The 12,009-nt window shown below is 41.1% G+C and overlaps 1 protein-coding gene across 19 annotated transcripts in view; it reads left to right on the top strand.

The window, feature by feature from the left end:
• The window catches only part of RBFOX1 (RNA binding fox-1 homolog 1), a 2,189,093-nt gene that overhangs the window by 897,497 nt on the left and 1,279,587 nt on the right, over positions 1–12,009 (top strand). The gene's annotated exons all lie outside the window — the stretch shown is intronic.

Raw genomic sequence — 12,009 nt, 5'->3', positions numbered from 1 at the left:
GCTTTCAAGACTCAGATCCAGTGTTACTAAGTATATATTAGAGCTTCTCAACCCTGACTTCAAATTAGAATCACCTGGGGAGAGTTTTAAAAACTATCAGAACTTGGACCCACTCTACACCAATTAAATTAGAGTCCCAGGAGTTTCATACCCGGGCATCCGTATTTTTCAAAAGCTCCCCAGCTGAGTGATAATATACAGTCAGGGATGAGAATCACTGAAGTACAGGAAGCTTATCCTAAACCCCGCCCTCTCTCCACCCTCAAGCCATATGCCGGTATGCTGCTTTCATGTACCATATTCCTTAGTTATTGATTGGAATGAATAAATTAATAGGAAGAATGAATGAATACCCATCTAGGTCATTAAATAATGGCCATCTTGTACTTTTTTCTTCTTTTTTAATTTTTTAATTGAAGTATAGTTGATTTACAGTATTGTGTTAGTTTTAGGTATACAGCAAAGTAATTCTTTTTTTTCAGATTATATTCCATTATAGGTTATTACAAGATATTGAATATAACTCCCCATGCTATACAGTAAATCCTTCTTGCTTATCTATTTTATGTATAGCAGTTTGTATCTGTTAATCCCATACTCATTTATCCCTCCCTCCCTCTCCCCTTTGGTAACCATAAGTTTGTTTTTTATGTCTTTGAGTCTGTTTCTGTTTTGTGTAAAGATTCATTTGTATAATTTTAAGATTCCACATATAAGTGACATCATATAGTATTGACTTTCTCTGTCTGACTGACTTCACTAAGTATAATTTCTCTAGGTCCATCCATGTTGCTGCAAATGGCAATGTTTCACTCTTTTTTATGGCTGAGTGATATTCCATTGTGTGTATATATCACATATATATATATATATCACACCTTTTTAAAAATATTTATTTGTTTTATTTATTTTTGGCTGTGTTGGGTCTTAGTTGCAGCACACAGGCTCTTCGTTGCGGCCTGCGGGCTTTTCTCTAGTTGTGGCACGCGGGCTCTCTTACCACATCTTCTTAAGCCAGCCAGTCGTTTGTTGATGGGCATTTGGGCTGTTTCCATGTCTTGACTATTATAAATAGTGCTGCTATGAACATTGGGGTGTATGTATCTTTCTGAATTAGAGTTTTCATTTTTTCCCAGATATATACCTAGGAGTGAGATTGCTGGATAATATAGTAGCTCTAGTTTTAGTTTCTTAAGTAATCTTCATACTGTTTTCCATAGTCATCTTGATTTTGCTTTTATGTTCAATCTCCCCTAGCCAACTTCAGATTCTTCTTAAGCTCTGCCTCAGGGTAATTTCTGTGGACCCCACAGAGCCGAGCACAGTGCCTTAGGGAGAGTACACACTCAGTAAATACCTGTCACATAAGTGAAAGATTTATAATGAATGCCTGTCCCGTGACAGAAAGATTTATGGAGTCAACCTGTTAAGAATAAATTACTCTTTTCCCTCGACCTAAAAATTTTTCTTCCTGTGAATTTGAATAATATACATTTTTCTACTTTTAATAAAGCTATGTCCATGAGTGGTCTCTGAACCTACTAAGATGGCTCTAGAGCTTATCTCAAAGTAACCACTGGCTCCCACCACTGGGTGGGCTCCAGCCCTGTAGTGGGAGGGGAGCAGAGAACCATCTAAGTGCTGAGTCACTTCACCCAGGACATTGGAGTGAGTTTCCCTCCCCTTCCTGCCTCGTGGTGCCCTAGACCCTCACTCAGGCCTGAAGGCTCAGACTCACTCTTTGACGACCTGTCAAGCTTTTTGATCTCATACTTTGTCTGGGGCGCAAACTTCTACTAAAACCTCAGCGCAGACCTTCTCCCAAGGTAAACCTTGCTAGACCACCTGCAGTTCCCCTCAATTACTGTGACTTCATTTGTTGTGATTTTTCACCTAAAAATGCCATCGCTGTAGGAAGGGGCTTCCCACTCCCAGAGCATCAGGGTCCTGGGTGTTTACAGCTCAGTCTCATTTGGGCTTCTTTATTCCAAGTGGTCAAACTCCAACTCTTTCGTGATGCACCTCACTTTTGCAGTCAGAAATATGCAGACAATACGCAGCTTCTCCTTTCCCATCTTACTTCTGTACCCTAGGTTCCCAGTGCCCTCTGCGTATCCATGGTTCTCATGACCTCACAGACCCTGATGCCTTTCCCTCCTCCAGCACAAAAGACCCTCCTTCTGACCACCTCCCTTGATCAATACTCCCCATTCCACAGTGAGGCTTCTTGATGTAAACGTGCGCATGGGCAAAAGCAAACCTCAACAGCTTTTGAATACAAACAATGAATGAAGAGAAATCCCAGTACCCACCTCCACTGGGACAGATAAAATAAACACAAAAAGAAAATCTCCATTCAGACTGTGGACTATTGGAATGTCCAACGAAACCATGTCTGTTTTGTAAAAAGTGTATTTAGCGTATGGACTGTTAGAATGTTGCTGGCAGAACTCTTACTGTCCACATGGGTGGTAGACTTTTAAAACGTAGAAGATCAAGCATATGGTTGTGAACAGTGAACATCACTTTATGAGTGTGTCCATGGTAGTTAATAAATTGTCAAAAATAATAAGACTTCTGCCAAGAATAGAAGCTATAAATAGAAAAAAAATCAGACTGCTGTGAATTTTTTTGAAAGATAATTTTCCTTTAAGTAATTTCTGTGAGCAATACACAGCTCTTCGATGGTCAAATCTACATTCCCAGCTCCTGAAGTGAACAGCCTCTGAATTAGAATGCTCCCAAAGACATGGAGTTAAATAGAGATGCAGCTACAGGGTGGCCATTACTTAAGTAATTTAAGGAACACTGATACTGAGGAAATAAATCAAATGCAAACAATCAACACCAATCAAGGAAGCTGAGCATTTCAGGCACTTAAAATGTATTAAATGAGTGTTTCAATCACAGTGGGTACTTTTTCACAAACTCTCTTAATCAGCTAGCATCGTTTTACCAAAGTGGCCCCTGCATGTAAATATGGTGGTCTGAAAAAAGCTGGTCCATTCACACACAAACACCATTATCTGCTGGGGATTTTCACAGATAGGATAAACAGCAACAGATGAATTGGGAAAGGTCAGTGAAAGTCAAGTTTAGAAAAAAGATAGGAAACAATATTTTGCAAGTGGTTAAAAAAAAATAAGAATTTCAAACATAGAATAAAATTTAAGGTCTAATTCCAGGCGGCCAGATCACCTCTTAGAGGCAAACATTTTTGGTTTCTTATGTATTTTTTCATGAAAGTTCGATTCATGTATAAGTTCTTGTATGTGCATCTTTATTTGTATATTTATTATGTGTACCTATGTTATATGCATGTATAATTATCAATACATAATGCTTAATACGTAAAGTACAATAATACTTTTAAGTACATAAATCATATACATATATGGATTATATAATATTTCTATATGTTTTATTTAGTGAAATATATGTGCATGTGTGTGCGTGTGTATGTGTGTGTATGTGTGTATGTATATATATATATATATATATATATGTATGTATATATGGTTTGTTTAAATAGGGATACACTCAACTCATTGTTTTATACCTTGCTCTTGGTATTTAATCATGTACCATGAAGACCTTCCTTTATCGGCCTTTATAGGTCTATTGCGTTCTGATTAAGGTTTACATAGTATTTTATTGTATAAGTCCATCATTATTTATATAATCATTCCCTTGTAAGGCAGTTAGATTATGTCCAGTTTGGGGAACTATAGTTTCCTAAACACACACAAATGTGTGTACACACATTTGAGTATATAGTTGGAATTACTTGGGATTTTGAAAGCCAAATACTTGGATTCCAAGTATATATTCTAAGTGTCCAAGTACATCTACATACACATATTCATATTTTCCAATTTACATGTATTATTTTATCTAATTTTCATTTAAGTATTAGTATTGCATCTGTTTTACAGACTAAGAAGCAGAGGAACAGAGAGGTTAGCTAATTTGCCAGAGTTCACCCAGATAATAAACACACGACCCTTCTTTTAAACCCAGGTCTCCTTTTAGTTTTGACTTTATTCACCTTTTATCACTGTACTGGTGTTTGAGTTTTTGACCAATGTTAAAAGGGTCATAATATAATTGTATACATGTCAAAGAACGTGTATATCTGGAAATATTGGGGAAAATATCATATTTTTGGTTTTGTTTTCTCTCCAGAGTAAACACTAAGTACATTTTAACATCGAAAGTTGTCTGAATTGAAAGGGTTAATATTAGTGTTAACAGAAAGTAAAGGTGAGTGTTCCTACTTATGTAAGGGTCTTATGACATGCTTATTAGTAGCTGCACTTGGGGAAATTTATATATACATTCCTAGGAGGAAGCATTTTTATTTGAAACTATTAGGTGAGCTAGAAGTGTTCTGTTTGTCCTTTCATTTCCACTGTACATCTTCGCATCTTTAAAGAGATTTTATTCTTTCAAGGAGCTTTAGTAGATTTGGGGGAAATAAAGGTATTTTGATTCTTAAAATTCCAAGTACTCCTGGAGGTTTGGAAAGCATAGTTGAAAGTTCTTCCAATAATACGGGCGGTAAGTGCATTTACAGTAAGGGTCCTGTTATTTAAGATTAAGGTTCACAACTTAGTATGCTTTCTTTTCCTTCCCCTTCCCATGCTTCCAAAGAAGGCATGTTTTATTTGTCTGCCCAGCAGTTATCTCTCCAACAGGAAGCAGGATACCCCTTCCTTTAAGTGCAGGCCACCTGAGGTTGGGTGGGTGGACCCACCTCAAATTCAAAATGGTACATAATCCAGGCCTGACCAGTCAAGGCATCCCACACCCTGGCCTCAGGACCTGGTTCAGGCAGACCAGTGAGACTCAATTCAGAAGTTGCTGGGGGAAATGGCTTCTTGATGTGGCTGGTTAGGAATTGTGAGAATGGGAGCTTGGAGTAGCTGTGGGTACCGTGATGGGAGATACTGCCTAAGATGAAGGACCGTACAGAGATAGAAAGAGAACAAGTCCGGATGAAATCATACAGACACCTGTGTTTGAGCTGTATCTACTACTGGATGTTTCAGTTACATAAGCTGGTAAATACCTTCCCCCATCCCCTTAATGCACTTCGAAGGGTTTTCTTGTACTTTGTCTCTTAGATCCCTGACTTACATAGCCTTCTCTCATCCAGTTATCAGTGTTTCCATATATCTAGTCATCCTTACTAAAATCCTTGGAAATTGTTTGACCATTTATGTATGTATGTATGTATGTATGTATGTATGTATGTATGTATGTATATATTGGCTGCATTGGGTCTTCGTTGCTGCACGCGGGTTTTCTCTAGTTGCGGCGAGCTGGGGCTACTCTTCGTTGCGGTGCGTGGGCTTCTCTTGTTGCAGAGCACGGGCTCTAGGCGCGTGGGCTTCAGTAGTTGTGGTACACGGGTTTAGTTGCTCCTCAGCATGTGGGATCTTCCCGGACCAGGGCACGAACCCATGTCCCCTGCATTGGCAGGTGGATTCTTAACCTCTGCGCCACCAGGGAAGCCCCTGTTTGACTTTTTAATATAAAATAAATAATATCTGTCACCCCACCATCCCTTCTGATCTACCCTCTGCTCTGCTTTCAAAGTTATTTCACTAAAACTTCCATTTGCTTATGTCCCTCCCTTTATCAACAGCTGTTGGTGGCCTGTCATTTTCTGCAGAACGAAATCTTTATGTTTTAGCTTGGTATTCAAGGCCTATGGGCATCTGGTCAACCCAGCCTTTGAGTCTCAGTGCCCCCAGTTACCTCATGTAGTGTTTGTTGCAGGGAGATCAGAGAATTCACTGTCTCCCCCACAGACGGCATACATCTTCATGACTTTATGCCTTTGGTATGCTGTGTCCTCCTTCAGGGATTACTTTTCTCCCCAGTCTGCCTTGGCATATTCCAATCTCTTCGGGTACAGTGAGCGCTCATTTTTCAGGAGTTCTGGAGCCTTTAATACTTCTGACAGTATGGTATTTATTCTATTGTATCAAAGTTAGTCATCAATATCTCTTCTGCATGCCCTTGTTTGAGGGTTCCCTGGCAGCAACTGTGTCTTCATCTTTGGGTCCCTAGGGTGCATAACATTGCTAAATTATAGCAAGAGCTAATGCATGTGAGTGAACTTAGAAATGAATGAACGATTGGATGAGTGATACACTTTTTGCTCTCTATTTCTTTGTAAGCAAGTCACGTGCGTCCATGAATATAAGCAAAAATGATTCGTTTACTTTTTTTCTCATTTGTACTGTCTTGCAGGTTTTCACTCTTGCAAAATATATTATATATATATAAGTGTGTATATATATAAGCGTGTGTGTATATATATATATATATATATAGACAACTGCCATGAGGATTCTTTTAATGCAACCTGACACTAGATACCTTGCCAGATACATTTACCTTGAGGATACTGATAATGGCTGTTTATGGTTATTTAAGATCCCTCTAAGGCTATGTACATTCATCAATGATTTTCTTTTTCATGGATCTATTCGTTGACTGTTATTAAGCACTTCATAGAGTCCAGACCGTGGGCCAGATCACAGTAGGCCAAAGACAACAAAAGTGTACTTTCTACCTCTAGGGATACCATAGTCTCCAGTCCAACTCCTATCAGCTTTTACAGTTGGAGCTCTTTGCTGCCCTCCACACACGAAAAATAATCACTATTTATTAATAACCTTCTGTGTGCCAAGGGTAATAGTAGGTGTTTTATGTATGCTCGTGATGACTCTCTTAGCAACTCTGAGAGGTATTAGAAACCTTATTTCATGGAGGAAGAAATAGAAGCTCAGAAAGCTGAAGTGTCTTGACCAAGAACTCAGCAGTGGAACTGGTATTTGAACCGTAATTAATGATGCCAGTGCCACTACACCGTAATGCCTTTCCACGGTCATGTTCTTCTTTCAACAAGAACTCTTGGGACGTGGGACATCTCTCCCTTTTTCCTTATTCAAAATTTTAAGCTTTCGCAAGCCCACTCAAATGATTATTTCAATGAAAATATGCTGCTGACCTTGACTTCTCTCCTTTCTAAATCCTCTTTCACTTAAATTTTTACCTTTCTTAGAGATTCTTTTCCATACCCATATTGTTGGTATCTGTATAATTAGAATTATCTTGATTGCAAGTAACATAAACCCATTTCATACTACTTTTTCTTTCTTTTTTTTTTTTTTTTTTTTTGTGGTACGCGGGCCTCTCACTGTTGTGGCCTCTCCTGTTGCGGAGCACAGGCTCCGGACGCGCAAGCTCAGCGGCCATGGCTCACGGGCCCAGCCGCTCCGCGGCATGTGGGATCTTCCCGGACTGGGGCACGAACCCGTGTCCCCCGCATCGGCAGGCGGACCCTCAACCACTGCACCACCAGGGAAGCCCTCATGCTACTTTTAACAAAAGGAAGTACAAACACCTAAATGACCATAGAATATACTGGGAAGATTTTTGTGTTCACCTACAAAGTCTAATAAATGACTGCAGGAAGGAGGGTGTCAGAGACTGAACCCCAAGTTTTTGTGCCTGCAGCCAATGGCTCAATACTGGGAGGACATTCCCCTTTTGTGCTTACCTTGCATCTCCACTTGTCTCCGCCTCTCAGTCGATTGGCAGCTTCTCTTGCTGAAGATAAACTTCCTCTAAACAGCCACGAAAGAATGAGGAGACAAATCCAGCGTTTTATCTTTTGAGCATTGTGAAGTCTCCCTTCCCCAAAAGCACGGGGCTATCATCCTTGCTAGAAAAGCCCCTGGGAACAACCTCCATTGGCTTGGCTTTGAGCTTATCCTTAACCCAACCTTTGAGGCTGGGAAGGAGAGCAGTGCTGTACTTGGCCGCTTTGTGGTGACACCACGGGTTGGAGAAGTAATAGGCTGAAAGCAAGAGGGGTGATTCCACCAGAAGAGAGGAAATGAGAAAATATGCTGGGAAACAAGATATTAGATGCCACAGCCCACTGTAGAAGGAAGAGTCAGGATTTGTACTAGTATAATTATGTGGACAATAGGTAGAGGGCATTTGTCCCAGTCTGTCTGCTACTGCCTTAGTTTATGTCCCTTCCTGGAATCCTGTCCAGTACAGCATTTGTCACTCTCAAAAATATCCAGGTTAAATGACACACGATATGGCCACTCTAACAATCAGATACAATACTTGAAACTGTGATTGTGGGAAACTCAGGGAATGACCTTCTTTCCCTTGCTCCTAGGATCAGTCCAGACATAGACCAGTCACCCAGTCTTCAACAGATTGAGAAATAACTTGGAGGAGTGAGCCAGGCACTGGTCTGGAGTCAGATGGTCACCTCTCTAGTCTGGACTCTGCCAGTTAATTGGTCACTTATGTGATTTGAAGTCCATCATAACACCTGTCTGAGCCTCACCTTTAAAACTGTAGAAGTACTAGATGCCCTGTCTCCTTCACAAAAGCATTAGGGAGAGGAAATTTGCTGATGCTTTGAACTGTACAGTTCTGTCATAGTTATAATAGTAATACAAACAGCCAACATAAAATTCGAGTGTTAATCTATCTAGACATCTTGCCAAACTCTTTGCATGAATTACCTCATCTTATCTGCAAAACAGCCCTATGAGATAGTATTATTACCTCTATATTACAGATGAGAACACTGGAGCATAGAGCAGCAAAGGTATTTGCCTAAAGTCATGCAGCAAAGACTTGGCAAAGCTCAGATTCAAACTTTGACCAGGGCTTTTCACCACTGGCCAGTGCTGAATTACTTTCAGATATGGCATGTGTGTGTGTGTGTGTGTGTGTGTGTGTGTGTGTGTGTAGGTATGTGAGGGAGAGAAAGAGGAAGAGACCGAGAGTTTTCTTTCCCATCTCTGCCTTATTTCACTGACTCTGCTCAGAGGAAATCGGCGGCCACGTTGTCCTGAGTAGTAGCCGTCCTCCAAGATGGCAGAGCAGACCAGCACTGGTTAATGGCTCTGGGATGGTCCCATATTGAGGGACATCCATCCCTTTGTGCTCTGACATTGATGTTACTGTCAGTTGACAGTGAGCTTTATCATCCATCCCTTCAAGTACAAAAGGCCACTGTTTGGAAACTGTCATTAAAAGCAGCCCCTCTCTTTTTAAAAGCCATCTCTCCTTTATTCCTTCCATAATAGGAGTCAGTGTACCAGAAGAGACTGACCTTAAGTTGAGCCTGTTTAGTTTAAAAAAAAAAGAAATAGAATAGGTTATGTTTGTAATGTATTTAAGATTGGAGGCACAGAATTAGAATGGAGCTGGGAGTAGGAGAAAATAGAAGCAGGACAGGAGAAAAGAGTGGTGGCCTTGGGTTTTCTTTGTTTTGGGATAATGGGCATTTCTCGTTAAATCAACCCAGTCTGTTTCACAGCCTGTCTCCTTGTGATGTATATACTCTTTGGGCAGGGTTGTGGGCTGCCTAAAGATCTCTTTTAGCCATAGGACATGGGTATAAATAAGCTTTATGTAGCCATAGCTGCTAAGAGTGATTGTGGATAGAGTGTATTCTAAAAGGATGGGGCAGGATGTTCATTGTTATGGGGATGCAAGGAAGGAGGGAAGAGAGAAGATCCCAAAGGGAGAGAACGATTCAAGTTCTGTTGAACAAAGTTCCCCCATGGTCTTTGTCACTTTTTAATGGCCCTTTGTGGAGGTGATCTTGTTTTAATTGAAAAAATAAAGGTGCTTGTGGTTGAGAAGTGGCTCGGTATGGAAGTTAAGAACACGGGTTTTGCAACCAGGCTTCCCAGGTTCAAATTCAGCCTTTGTCACGTATGTACATCGTACAACTAGTGTGCAAGTTGCTTAACCTCTCTGTGCCTGTCTCCACGGCGATGACGATACATGCTAGCTGGGAGGATGAAATGAAACGAGGTGACACGTGAAAAGAGTTTAGAGGAGAACTTGGCACAACATAAGGGCTCAGCCAACATTTGTTCTTATTGTTAATCCTTATCCTTTACTTTTCTTATTATTTATTATTTGTTGTTCTTCTTATTTATGGGTTCATAGACATAAATAAGGCCATAGACAAAAATCAAAAATCGATCCTTCCACATTTTGAGAGTACAGTGAAGGAAGCCCAGTTGGGATTTAATTTCCTTCCTACCCATCGTCCTCTACTTGAGGCTGGTAGGAAAAGCCTTTATGAGGAGGTAGCATTTGAGTAGAAACCAAACAGATGAGATGGACTCACTTGTAAGACAAGCATCTTAATTAAAGGAAATAGAAGATGCCTAGATTCTGAGGAAAGAAAAGAGATTGTTGTTTTGGAGGAGCTTAAAGGAACCAGGGTGGCTGGAGTGTGGTGAGCAGGGCAGGGCGTGGCCTGAGTTGAGGAGAGACAGGGAGGCAAAGGCCAGATCAGACAGGGCGTGCATGCCAAAGTGAGGGCATGGCTTGTGTCTTAGAGCAATGAGAAACACTGGGAGATTTGAAGGGTGGCCTGATTGGATACACATTTTTTTAAATTAATTTTTATTGGAGTATAGTTGCTTTACAATGTTGTGTTAGTTTCTACAGCAAAGTGAATCAACTATACGCATACATATATCCCCTCTTTTTTGGATTTCCTTCACATTTAGGTCACCACAGGGCATCGAGCAGAGTTCCCTCTGCTATACAGTAGTCTCATTAGTTACCGATTTTATACATAGTATCAATAGTGTATATATGTCAATCACCAGAGGAATGAAAAAAGAAGATGTGGTACATATATACAATGGAATATTACTCAGCCATAAAAAGGAACAAAACTGGGTCATTTCTAGAGATGTGGATGAACCTAGAGACTGTCATACAGAGTGAAGTAAGTCGGAGTCATATTTTAAGATCACTCTGGCTATAGAACAAAAAATGGCTTGTGGGGTGGGGCAGAAAGACTGTTGCAGATGAGTGGGCAAGCGGGGACGTTGGTTTACTGGAAAGTACCCGGGTTAGAGCACGGCCCTATCCCCCACCAGTAGAGGTCTGGTGCCCAAGCTATGTGTCCTCACCACCATGTTTACTTTACTACATTCATCTGCCATTGCTTATTTGTTGTTTGTTTTTACTAGGCTGTAAGGGCAGGGACTCTGTCTTCTTTCTGCTTCTTTATCCGCTCAGTTCCTTGCACAATGCCAAACCCATAATAGGTGCTCAATGCCTGTTTATCGGATGAATATGTACAGTATGGTGCTCATAGCAGTGTTTAATTTTCCAGTCTCTAGGATTAGAACATCCAGTAATCTCCTTCATGAATGAGAAAGTCATTCCTTTTGAGCTTGTGGTGTTGGTGGTGGGGAGCTGGGAGTCTCAAGATCTTTGGGTCACAGGAGATGAGCAACGTCGTGCACCTTGGACAGGGCTGAGGCAAACATGGCTCAGCTATGTGTTTTCTGCAGCAAGATGTCCCTTGAGCCCCACATTGGTGGCATCCCAACCAGGAGCCCTAGTTAATTTTCATACAGAAGAAGCCTTTGAAACCCGGGCCTCTTTCATGCTCTGGGAAGAGTTGAGAGGGGTCAACCCTGTTTAGTTTGGTTCTCGGCACCAGTCGGGGGAGCCTGCTGGCTGTTCTCAGCGTGGAGTGTGTTGCAGAGAGGAGATGAGCCAGAAACAGACCAAAGAACCAGGGCACTTCCCAGCTGGAATCAGGCCTGTCTTGTGTGGATTCATTATTTAGTTGGAAATTAATCCCCAGAATGGCAGACATAGTATATTTGAATGTGAACCGACAGTGCGTTTCATGGCCAAGTGAAGGTGGTTTTTGGATTATCCACCCTCGTTGATCGTCCTTGCCTCTGAACCCTCCCATTAGTGCAGATAATTGAACTAGACCCGGTTTTGTGTCTTGGCACCCAATTTGATGTCCTTACAGCATTTGGGGTGGGGTGGGGGAGAGTGAGATGATCTCGTCCTGCTTGTTGTTATTTACCATGGAACTGGTGTAGTTTACACACCCCAGTGACTCTAGCTCTCACTTAATGAGCGCATCCCACGTTCCAGCCATTGTGCTCAGCACTTCACTGG

This window comes from Tursiops truncatus, chromosome 15 (assembly GCF_011762595.2).
Source record: "Tursiops truncatus isolate mTurTru1 chromosome 15, mTurTru1.mat.Y, whole genome shotgun sequence".
In the NCBI taxonomy this organism is placed as follows: domain Eukaryota; kingdom Metazoa; phylum Chordata; class Mammalia; order Artiodactyla; family Delphinidae; genus Tursiops; species Tursiops truncatus.
This window is presented reverse-complemented; position numbering and strand designations above follow the sequence as displayed.